Below are 13,828 nucleotides of genomic sequence, written 5' to 3'. Positions count from 1 at the left end.
GATGATGATAATGATTAGACTAGCTGCTGAAACTATGAATTTCAGATTTAATCTCATTTGGTCTGATCTCATACATTTCTTGGCGTGAATCCCGCTGGGACTGACTATCAAAAAAACATGTAAAGTGACTATATATCAGATCTTAAAATGGAACCATGACTTGAAAAAAATAAGAAAGTGGTTTCATTTGATTTCATTTAGTCTCATTCTTGGCATAAAGTTACTATTTTTAGACATTTTAAGGTTTTTTTTAGACTATTTTTAATTTTTTAAAAAGTAACACTTTTTGGTAACACTCAAATGAGATTTAAAGTCATTTAAAGCAATAAAAATAATTTAAATTGAGAAGTGGAAATCATGCTCTCATTTGAAAAATGTGACAAGAGTAGACAGTAAGTCTCACTGAGACAGTATGAGACTAGTATCTAATGTTAAAACCGTGTAATGAGAGCAGTTGAATTGGTAATGAAACTATCAAAAAATCTGATCCTGATCTCAGACACGGTCACACGGTCAGTCTAATAATGATGATAATAATAATGATGAAAGAGAGAGTGTATCAGAATATATTATTGACTTATCAAACATAAAGAGACAAAGAAACTATTAACCTCTTTCAGAGATATATAGAAACAGCTATAGTGTTACATAGCAATATTATCTTCATTTAATACATGCACTATTAATATTCTTTGTATACATTTATTATATAATCTATATCAGAAATACATGCAGAAAACAGATCTTTATTACTAGAAAGAATAATTGCAGCAATTCTCTGTTTTCATATTATAAAGATAAGTTATTCTCATTTCTTTCTTCTCTCTTTTCTCTTCTTCTTCAATTCATCACTAAGTTCAAGCTGATATGAAAACTATTAAAATACTCATAGAAACTCTTAAATTGAAGAGTATAGACTAATCAAATTTTAAATGCAGATGAATTAAATTATATTTAATAATACTAATTATTCATTCTCTTCTTAATAAAATAACAGTCATATCTTTCTCTCTCTCTTCAAATAAAACATGGCTCATGAAAAGTGAGTATCATGTCAGATTATAATGATTAACATGGCCTCAACATATAGAGCTGTATATACACAGTGTGTACTGAACTGAGAGACTGTGTGAGTTACAAACTGATAGTAGTATTTCAGAGAGAGCTGTGCAGTGTGAAAAAGCTGTAACTCTCAGTGTGATTCGGAAGAACGTACAACCGTCGGATAATAACGCGGCCGCTTCCGAACTTGCTTATGAGTGTAAAGGGGCCATAGCCGCCACTAATTAATTTAGCAAATGATATATAAGAAGTCAGTGTACACCTGTAATTGTATACTGATTCAAGCAACCTTTAAATCACATCTGATAGCATGTCTAAAAACTAGTAAGAAGCACAGGCTTCTTCAGAGTGTGATAATTCTGTCTATGAAGTAATTTGTAGTTATCATACCAGTGTGATTCTAGAACATCTCAAAAGATAGTATATAAAGAGCAGTGAGTGAAAGAGCATCTGATTGATACTGTTTCACTGGTTGAAGGAAAACTTCACACTCAGACAAATATCATATACATGAATGAATGAGATGTGAGAAAAGAAATGAGAGCAGTGAATCAGATTCAAAGAAGACTGCTCTTCACTTAAAGAGATAAAAGAGAGAAGTGATTATCACTGAAGTCATACAATGATAACAGAAATCATATAATAATATAGTGATATAATGATACAGTAATATAATAATAGATATTATATAATTAATAAGAAATCACTGAAATGAATATCTTCTCTAGTTAATATAAACAACACTCTTCTCTGCTATCTGAATCAGAAGATATGCAGAATCTCTCAGAGAATTTACTTAAAGCAGTAAGAAAAGTAACTGAAACAGCTGAATCAGAATCAAAGCTCTGTATATATATAAGAATTCTAAATAAGATTGAGGTCTTGTGTATTCAGTGACAGACTGAGATAAAAGCTAAATAATAATTGATATTCACTGCAGATCAAGTATTCACTATAAAGAGCTTTATCAACACAATTGCTATTATTAATAAGAATAGAGAAAACCAGATCTTAGATCTGCAGTAGAAGATTGAACATTTATACAGATAGATAACTACACTGAATCTGAAGATCTTATTATAATTATTCATAATCTCTTCAGAAGTATACATATCATCAGAGATCACTGTGCAGAATGAGAATCTGAGTATGAAATATATCAAGTCAGAAGATCTGCTGAAGTTATTAAGCTTTAATAGTGACTGAAAAAATAATGCTGTAATCAGCTGACTAAGTCAGATACAATTATATTATCAGATTGAATATAAACTCACAGACAGACAGTTAACAGAATTTCAATAAGTCTTAAGATCTATCATATTTCTACACAGAAAAGCAAAGTCATTATAAATAACTGATAAAAAGATAAATCTCACAGATCTGAAGTAATATTCAGTCTTATAAATATGAAATGAGTTTTTCAAATGAATCTTGTATAACTTTGAGAAAGTGAATATATAAGATAAGCATTATAAACACTTCACTGAGTGTAAATAAGTGAGTAATCTTATATTATACTTTACACACTTCAGTTTACACTATCTTGTATTGAATGAAGAGCTTTCAATATCTTTGTATTTACAGATCTTCATTCATAATCTTACATCTGAGTTAAGAGTGAAATGAAAATGCTTAATCTCACAGTCAGACACAGTGAAGAAAGTATATAATATTCTTATTATACAGAAATAAGTGAGTCAATTGTGACAGAAAATACTGTAATTGAGTATATCTCAGCAGAGAATGAGTAATCAGACTTCTATGACATAAGTTATACATCTGAATATAATGAATCTAGATCTGAATGTTATTACTAAAGCACTGAATCTCTTAATAAAGAAATTCTCTAAGTGAAAATCTTGATATTATGAGTATTGAGCTTGCTTTAACTGCAGATACTAAAATCATGATGTAAAAGATTACACTCAGTGTGCACAGTTAAGTCAAGTAAGAGAGTTAAAAAACTAGCAGAATCAGTGAGCTTAGAGACACTTGCTGATATTCTATGAAAAGTCTTCAAAGTGAAAGAGATGTCTGTATTAAATAACTCTCTGAATTCTGTGAATATTAAGAGAAAGCAGACTTCTGACTGAGATGTGAGTGAGAATAAAGTGAATACTCATCTCAATATCTTGAGACCTGAAATGTTAATGTATAAGAGACACTTGAATAAGAATTGAGAGATAACTGTAAAAGTATTAGCAGATACAGAAGCTTCTATACAATATATTGATAATTATATAATTTAAAGACTGAAAGAAGTCTGCTGAGTGAAGAATCTCTGATGTATAAGATTATCTGATAACTGATATTTGATATCACTTATAAGAGTAAGAGTTTCCTTGCACTTCAGAGAATGATCTTGCTATATTTGAGTGTGAGAGCTGCAGAACATGAAACATAATCTTATTCTCAGACTTAATTGATTTCAAAGATTCAATCTGCAGATTCAATGATGTACATATTATATACAGTTAACAGATAGAAAGAAAACAGTTCATATAATTCTATTAACTGATATAAGAAGGACATTTCACATCTCTGATATAGAAGAATTAAATCTGCTTACACATTAATAAGCAAAGAGAATAATTTACAAGATCTCATCTGAAAGCATTCTGTATATTATACAGAACCTGAAAGCAGAGAAAACTAAGATAAAGAATATATGAGAGAATAAGCATATGAAGAAGCTTCTGAAGAAGTATAATAAGATCTTCTGAACAGATCTTTCACTGAAATTGCTGCTGAAATGAGAATTTGTATATGAGATTGACACAGAGAATGCAAAATCAGTCAATCAGAATGTGTACTCTCTGTTATAAATATATCTTGAAGAACAGAAGTATTAGATCACAGATCTTCTAGAATGTGATCTCATATAACTCTCATCAAGTGTGTGAGGCTTTTCAGTTCTATTTATGAAAAAGACAGATGAGAAGTGATAAATATGTATTAATTATTAAGCACTCAACAAGCTTATAATTGAGAATGAATATTCATTGTCATAAATTCAATAACAGTTGAATACAGTTGAAAACACTCAATATCTATCAAAGATCAATCTTCTCTCAGAATACTGGCAGATTTATATAGATGAACTGTCAGTCTTGCAAACTGTATTTAATATATAATGAGAGAAGTTCAAATTCCTGATAATATCATTCAGTCTGATAAATACACCTATCATCTTTCAAATGATGATGAATATGATTCTTTATAAACAGAATAGAACCTCATATCTCATATATCTCAATAATATTCTAGTCTTTTCAAACTTATACAATGAATATCTGAAGCATCTCAATGAAGTGCTTACAACTCTGACAGAGTATAAGCTCTATATTAAATTAACAAAGTGTGTGTTTGAAACAGAAGAGTTGAAGTTTGTAGAATATATAGTAAGTAGTGACTATATATACCTCATCTCAGAGAAATTGAATGTCATAGTGAATTGACTGCAGCTGAGAAACATACATCATGTATGATAGTTTCTTAAGTTAATCTTATATTACTGCAGATTCATCAAGGATTTCACATAAATATCTGCATCACTCTCAGATCTCTTAAGAGAAACAGATGCAAATCTGTAAAAGAAGAAGTTTCATTCAATTATCTGAAATGCTGTGTGCAAAGAGACTTTTCTCATACTGAGAGAATGTATAATAACATTCTCAGTGCTTATTCAATCAGATTGTAATAAACCTTTCTACATTGAGATAAACACATTTAAATAAGCTATCAGAGACACTTTTCTACAGATGAGTAAGAATGACAAGCTGCACTCAGTGATATATAATGATAGAAAACTATTGAGCACTGAGCTCAATTATTCAGTGCATGAAAAGAAATTGCTAGTAATCAAGCACACACTGATGTTATGAAATAGATATATTGATAACAGGTATATGATAATGATAATCACAGATCATGAAAGCCTTGTCTATCTACAATTAATAACAAAACCTTTCAAACACTTAGTATATTGAATCTCAGAGTTTTAAGTGTATAATCTTTATATCAAATACTGAAAGAAATCAGACACTGTAATATCTGATATAATCAGTTACAGATCTGATTTCATGAGTGAGAGTTCTGTAAATCAGACATAAGAAATGTTCATGTTAAACACACTGAGAGAATATAAGAAATTAGAATGAGTGAATGTCATGATCTCTTACTTAAAGAATGACAAGGTGTTGAATGATAAGTGTCTTGTGAGAGTAGTAGAAGAGATGCTTTCAAACTTCAAACTGAGAAAATTGAAAAATGATGTTATGCTTTACTGTGATCTAGAATATACAGAAGCTCTCTATCTAAAATCTTTATTTAGACACAACTTGATAACTCACATGCACAAGGAATTCAGTCACTTAGAAAGCTCTGAACTTATGAGTATACTTAAATCAAGAGTATACTGATCAAGCATGGCTGAGGACATTCAGATATACACTCACCAGTGCCTGAATTGTCAGATCATGAAAGAATCTAAGAAAGAATTAGAATGTGAGAAAGTACAATATCAGATGAAGTGTATAATATAACTATTTAAACAATGAGAGATGAACTTCATAGACATATTACTGTGAATATCAAATGAAAATCAATGAATAATCACTGCTATAGATTATACTACTGACTGATCAGTTGCAAAAGCAGTTTCAGAGATAACAGAGAAGATAATAGCAAAGTTTCTACATAATGAGCTCTATATCAACTATGAAATATCACATGAGATTCTAACTGATAACAGTGTGAACCTTGTGAGAGAAGTAGTGAGGCATTTTGTGAGCCAGTTACAGACAAGACATTGTAGAACAATGCTATATCATTCACAGATAAACAGGAAGATGAAATACTTGAATGAAATCTTAGATAACATGCTGACAAAATATCTAGTGAGCAAGCCTATGAGATTATGAAATGAATATCTCAGTCAGGCACTATTGATCACATGAATTCAGCAGCATGCAGTCTTCAAGTGTTCATTATTCTACCTGTTGTATGGATTGCATCCGCGCATCTCAGAGAATGCTTCAGAAAAGATAAGGAAAGAAACAACAGTCGCAGATACAGAATCAAGATTGAAAGAGATCAGTCACACACATATAAAAGCTAATAAGTTACTTCTGAACTGAGCAATTCAATCAAAAAGAATACAAGACTCACTAGTTAAGAAATTGAGTCTTAAGATGAGAATATGAGTTCTTATACACAATGAGAATTCTGAGAAGTTTCAACCTAGGTGATTTGAGTCATATAAAATACTCAAATCACATTCTCTGAGAATATACACATTGAAAGAATCAGAGAGACAGATCTTATACAACTTAATAAATGATTCATAACTTATGAAAGTAAAGATATAAGATCTGAGCAGATTATAATCATCTACAGCACTATTATCAGTGTTGAAGAAGAAGAGACTTACAATTGAAAAGTCTCATAAAGTAAGAGAAATCATAGACACTTATAAATCAGATGATCTCACTTATTCTGATCTTTTCACAATTATAAGAAAAGAATGAGAAGAAATGAAGAAATCAGATGAATATCACACTTTAATAAGTGATGAGACTGTAGCTGATTGTATGATAACACACTGCAGATAGCAGATGCAATATGATAAAGAGCAGTCTCAAAGTAACAGACTTGTATATGAGTCAGATCACAGAAGAAAAAGAGATTCAGAGTTGAATTTAACTGTTTACATCAGTTTAATTGCAGAGATCATAGAGAATGAACTATCTGAAACATTTATAAATACATGAAATCAAGTCATCTTGACCTCTGAGAACACTTAGAGATCAGATAAGATTAGTTTTAATGAGCTATTTACTGTAGTAATCTAAGTGAGTGAAGAGAGACAGTATAATGTATGAGACAGAATTACAAAAGATGAAAGCTGCTGAATCTAGTCACTGAATACTGTATTATATAGAGATTGTGTAAGAGTAGTGACTAGCAGATAAAGAAAAAGCATAAGAAAAGAAAAGAGATAATGAATTGATTATCAACTATAAGAGTCAGCTGTAAAAGACAAATGTTATTATATACACCTCATTCATTTTCATATATTACATGTTTAATCTATTTCTAATACCACATCATCTGAAAAATGTCAAAAACAAAGGAAATCTCAAAACTCAAGATCTGTAAGAGATTTAAGAGCTGTAAGCTGCTCTTATAATAACACTATACATGTGTCTGATTTCTCTACTGCTCTGTATATAACATTAATATCATTTATCACAAGATTGACTGAAATGCCAATATAGAAATGTGTACATGTATGTGTAGAAAAATTGAAGAAGAGCACAGAACCCGCAGAATCAGAAGTCAGAGTAGAAGAGATAAAGACAGAAGAAACAGAAGAGAGAGATACAGAATCAGATGAATGATAAGAGTCATCTGAAGCTGAACATATACAATCTGATATACACACAACCTTCTCTGCAGAAGAGGAAGACAAAGTGATGAAAGAAGCTTGAAAGTGAGAGAGAGTAGTCTCAGTAATGTTATCATCTTCAATTAAAATGATCTCTGACACTGAAGCAACTAAGAACTATTATTAGTATATGAAACGGTAAAAGCAGAGATAACAATTACTGAATAAACACTCACTGACCTTAGAATTGTACATGCAATTACAACACACACAAGACTTCTCAGAAAGAGAGAGAGAGATATAGAGAAATAAAGAAAGCAGAATGCAGTATGTGAACAGCTCATTCTCATAATAATATCTCAGACAAGATATACAAGTCTCACACTCACAGATATAAAAGAGTACAACATCTGTGTTCTTATTTCTGAAAATATGAATATCTTTCATCTGCATTATAAAGTCAGATAACAGATATCAGAGAATAGACTGATATAGATTTATCATTCTGAAGAAATTCATCAGAGTAGATATCTTAAAATATTAAACTTTACAGTTGTGAGAAGCTTCTTGATATCTGTGAATATCATGACTTCATATAGAGTAAAACTCATAATAATTTCTTCTAAGAACAGAAAAATCAGCATCAGAAAGAAAAGATGAAAAAGACAAAGACTTATAATCTTAATACTGTTAAGAGAAGAGATGATTCTCTGATATAAATGAATAATTATCTTATCATAAATATTTAAAATGAATATAATAATCAGTGTCTGTGACTGAGCTTCAGATTATTATGTCATATACAGTCTTTATATAATAAATTATTCTGAGAGTCAGTAAGAAGAGTGAGAGTGTATACACTGAGAAATGTGATTTATTAAGTCTACATAACATCTTCTTGAAATAGAGAGAGCTGATAACAAAAGCAGAGACAGTAAAACCAGAAGTAGCAGAAGTGAGAGTCATGAGAATAGAGGTAGTGAGAGCGGGAGAACTAGACACAGAAGCAGGTGTAGAAGATTGAGAGAAAGTGACAGAGAAAGAAATAGAGAAGACAGAGAAGAATGTAGAAGACTCAGTCACATATAATATAAACAATTTCTTCATTATCATGTTCTTCAAGTTCTTGATCAATGATTCAACATTGAGTTCACTATCATCAGTGAATACAGATCTGTCAACATGTGAAGATTCTATATAAATAAAAACAAACATATCAGCATCTGTGTTTATATAAAATCATGTCAGAAAACATGATCAGAAACCTGCTGAGAAGAAAAATAATTGAGAGTATATAAGAAGATGAAGAGAGTGTGTCATTCATGATAATATATTCTAGTAATTATTAGAAGATAAACAAGTTCTGATCATGTTTCACAATGTGTTACACTTACTACTAACAAACTGCCTGGTATGAGCACTACAATGACACTTCTTATGAGAATGAGAAGTCATTGTCAGAAACATGTACAATGTGATAGATAAACAGATAGAAAGAGTTGAACAGAAGAAGAGATAGAAATGAGATAATAATAATATTCAATGATGATGATGATGAAGAAGATGATTGAAGAATAGAAAAAGTTAGTGAATGAGAGATATAATATAGTGAATGTTTCTTTGTGAGAGTGTACATGAGATACTAGCTGAATCAGAAATAGATTACACAATTGTAAAACACTAGTAATGAGCTAATCTGCATGAAGCTAGGGTGTACAATATGGTCATGTGAGTGTGACTGAATCTGGTGAGAGAGAATGTGATTCAGAAGAATGTATAACTGTTGAATAATAACGCGGCCGCTTCTGAACTTGCTTACAAGTGTAAAGGGGCCATAGCGGCCACTAATTAATTTAGTGTATAATATATAAGAAGCCGGCGTACGCCTGTAATCGTACGCTGGTTCAAGCAACCTTTGAATCACATCAGTTATATACACAGAGAGTGAATCACTGCAGTAAGTGCATGTGTATTATATAAAAGTAATGTTTTTTGATAACACTCAGTCTCTGATATTATGAAAATAGAGTATCTTCATGAGATGCATTTTTATTGAAAGTCAGAGAATCTTATATTTCTTAAGATTATCTTCACATATCTTGTTCATGAAATTGATAAGAGAAATCATTGATTTCAGTATTCTGTTCTTAATATTATTCAAGTAGTAGCAGAGTTCACTCTGATCACACTTTTTAAGTGTATATTTTCTAATTATTTACATTTATACAGATATATACTGATTATTTATTAAATGATGTTAAGATAATAACTTATTACAGCTGTGTTACTCTCACTGTAAGAGATACACAGTTAGTGATGAATATTTTAAAGACTCTGAGAAGTGAGTATTTTAAAAGTACTGCAGCTTTGTAATCTTGATTTTTTTTATTTTTCTTTTTTCTTTTTTCTATTTCTTTTCTTATTTTTTTCTTTCTCTCTTTTTTTTTTTTTTTTTTTTTTATTGTGATTTTTTCTTGTGTTTATTTTTTTTTTTATTTTTTATTTTTTTTTGTATTTTATATTTTTTTTATAATTAAAATTATATGAATTATAATCTGTGTTTAGAAAAGTAATGATATTTGATAATACTCTCTATTGAATTTTCAACAAATGAGCACTATGTTATAATATTATATAAGTGAGAAATGATTTCATAATCTTATTTAATATCATTCTTAATAATGAGATCAGAATGAAAATATGACTAAGAATTCAAATATATTTTTTATATAAGACTAGATTTTTATTTGAAAAGTGAATCTGAGATCTTTAATATTTGAAATAACATGATTTGAAATCAATGTGATGAACACAAATCATGATCAGAAGTAATGCTTTTAGACAATGTGATAACTGTAAAGTTTGATCCTGGTCTCAGACACGGTCACACAGTCAGTTTAGAAGTCTGAGTATAATAGCATCTTTCACAGCTTCTTATATCATAAGAGTGCTGCTTGCTTAAGACTGTAGAGTCTCTGTATCAACTCATATACAAGATTATCACAGTCTTCACAGAATTCTGTGAATTGATTCATATATATCTATTTATCAGCAGACAGTTGAGCATTTAAAAAAGTAGTTATTATATCAATCTGCAGAACATATCATCTCTGAGATGCTGAGATTGTTATAAGAGCTTGTGAGATGAATGTAGAGATAATAAGTACAAAGATTCTTAAGTAATTGACTCTCTTCTATTGAAGATTTCTGCAGACAACTCAGCAGGTCTTATAACAGATAACATCACTCATATTATTGAACTTTGTATCAAATACTCATTGACTGTAAAGAACACTCATTTATAATGTTCTCTCAATCAGTTATCAGATCTCTATCTGTTTCAAACAGTTGATCTCTTTAACACAGATCTTGTAATAATACTTTCATTTCATGAAAGCTTTGACACACATGAGGTTTTTCAGAATCAGAAGTGCAGCAATCTCAGAATTAGTGAATAGATTTTTAAAACTATCTCTCACTGAAGATTTCCTCACTGTAGTGATATCTCTTGTAGATGTCAGAGAATTATTTAATTCAACTGTGAATTCTGAGAAGTTCAGTGTATTCTGCACTAAAAAGATAGATATTCTCATGGAGATTTCATAGTCAATTCATCAATTATTAGTGAGTATGAGAAATAATGAACACTCAGGTCAGATTTTCTCATCAATGAACAGATTATCTATTAATGAATCAGAAATCACTGCAATCTCTTAACAGACTGCAGTGAGTAGACCTGATGTCACTGAAGAAATCATCACAGTCACTTTACAGACTGCATTGAGTAGAATCTTCAGATTGTGTGTTATCAGTATTAATGAATTGGCAAGATGAAGATTTTTCTGAAAGATGACATCTTTTAATATGTATAAATGCTTGTTGAAGAAGTTCATCAATCTATAATTGATAAAATCATTATAACTCACAAAAATCAACTCTTTGAAACAGAAAGCTATCTTATTGATGAGCTTGAGAACTATCTTTAAGAATGCTTTGCAACCTCATCAGCAAATACCATGTGCAGAAGATAGAGCTTCAAGCCAGATCTCATACCATGTAATTGACTTTGTATTTTCAGAGCTCTCATACAATATCATTGAGATTGACATAAGATTAAGCATCTCTGTGACTGCAATAACTGCCTCATCTCACATCTTTTTCAGAGCTGAAGTGTCTATTAATAGTGATCAGAACTTCTCAATGATTCAACTGATTAATTATTCAGATACTTCATCTTACTGTGAAGTATAAGAGAGAGTCAGCTCTCATTTTATATCTTCACTGAGTATGTATACTGTGGCTGCATTTGAATTCAATTCTTCATGATCTGAGTGAATGATTGCCATGCTATGTCTCAGCAGATTCTTGATGAATTGATTGAAGATCTGTAGATATCTCAATATCTCATTCTTGTATTTCAATAGAAATATTCATCTCATACAGATGATATTTATTATCTATTATCATTATTACAAGCTTCTTGTCAGTGTAAGATGATATATCATTTTCAGTTTCAAGAGTCTCATCATCACTGAATATATTCACTCAAACCTTCAAGACCTTGCGGGTGGTACAACAGGGTGTGAAATTCTTGTAGAAAGCATGTTTCTGTTTAGTCTTAATATATGTAACACAGAATGATAATTTCTTCAGACTGATAATAACAATATTAAATCACAGGTCTCTGATCATTTTTAATATACTATTTTCATCAATATGACTAAGTCAATGATGTCACTCATCTATCAGAAGCTGTTTCAGAGAAACTGCAGATAAATAAGATGAAGATAAGATAATAAAGAAATCAGTATCTGAATTCTTAGAGTTGATTAACTGTTCAATCTTCTCACAGCAGAAAGATCTAAAAGACCCTGTATTTGAATTGTAATCTATTGAGATTGCCTTTGATTTCAGAACAGCTACATATATCACTGCTTCATACATTGAGACATTCATTATCTCATGAAATGTCAGTGAGCTGTTGAATAGAATGTAAATATTATTATGAGACAGATTGACATAGAAGATATCACTGTTGATAGATAACAGAAACTCAAAGTAATTCTCAGTATTAACTTGTATATTACAGTAAATATAGCTCTGACATTTCATAAGCTCAGCAGAGATCAGATTTGCAGATAGTTCTGACATATAGTATATATAATTGAATTCTATCAATCTTTCACTTATCAAGATAAATGCAGTGCTGACACTCTGAATCTTTGTAATAATTTTATTAGTCACTTGAACTGTTGAATCATTGCTTGCTATAAGTTTCAAAAATCATAATCTATCACTCACTATGTGGCATTCAGTGCTACTATCTCATATAGTAAGAGAATTCTTGTGAGATTTCATGAAACAGACTGATACATTATTATTATTATTATTATTATTATTATTATTATTATTATTATTATTATTATTATTATTATTATTATTATTATTATTATTCTTTCATTATACTTATATGCAAGCGAAGCTTATGATGAGTTCTTGCGTGATGTTAAATACAGGTCAAGTGTTGATTATACAGGAAGAAATACAGGTGTTGAGATCACACCAAGATAACAAGAACATAGGAAATACAAAGAAGTGACAATTAAATACATGCGATAATAACTTCTCAGCCCAGGAACATAGAGTAATTTTATTGAAGCAATTTGTACACCTCTGTATTTATTAGGAACCTGAGGTGCTTGAGTTCCGGATTTAATGTATCCCCTGCGGGTTTCGAACCCACACGCCCTGGTTTCCCACGCCAAGGCGCTACCGGGTGGCCGCATTAACCATTCAGCCACCGGGGTAGACTGATACATTAATAACCTCTGTGAGATTTGTTATCTGATAGATGTCTGATTTATCTGTAATGAATAGTTGAGTTCTATTCTCACTATTGTTCTTTTTCTTCTTTTTCTTGAATTTCTTTATTCTCACAGCATTGTTTATTCTTCAATTATCTGAAGTACTGTCTGAATTGATCAATCAACAGGTGTTAAAGTGAGATCTCTTACATTCAGAATATGTAGGTGAATTTCTCAATCTCTGATAATTTCAGAAGCTCTCTTGAGTACTATCACAATCACATTCAGTACAGCCTTCACAGGCTGAATTCAATGTATTGTTGTTAGAATTAATAGATGTGGTGATCATTGTATCTGTTGTAGCAGTGTTGACTGCAGAATCTGTATTCTGTAGATTCTTATTATCTTTTGAAGAATCAAGCCGCAAACAGATCTTCTTCATGAGAAGATCAACATTCAATACCACAACTGTGAATTTGAAATCCTGTATCTTCTCTATCTTCTTCTGAACATAATTTCTTCAATTGTTGAATAGAACTGAGTAGAAGGTATCAAATATTCATGCATCTGAAGA

The 13,828-nt window shown here is 30.5% G+C and overlaps 1 pseudogene across 1 annotated transcript; it reads right to left on the bottom strand.

Annotated features, from left to right (window-relative positions):
• Window positions 1-13,168: 13,168 nt before the first annotated feature.
• BDCG_17287 lies at window positions 13,169-13,257 on the bottom strand (annotated as a pseudogene). Its single transcript has one exon. The product of its transcript is annotated as a tRNA-OTHER (tRNA).
• Window positions 13,258-13,828: the final 571 nt, after the last annotated feature.

The sequence above is a fragment of the Blastomyces dermatitidis genome (assembly GCF_000003525.1).
Source record: "Blastomyces dermatitidis ER-3 genomic scaffold supercont1.6, whole genome shotgun sequence".
NCBI classification, from domain to species: domain Eukaryota; kingdom Fungi; phylum Ascomycota; class Eurotiomycetes; order Onygenales; family Ajellomycetaceae; genus Blastomyces; species Blastomyces dermatitidis.
Note: the sequence above shows the minus strand (reverse complement) of the source record. Positions and strands in the feature narration are given on the sequence as shown.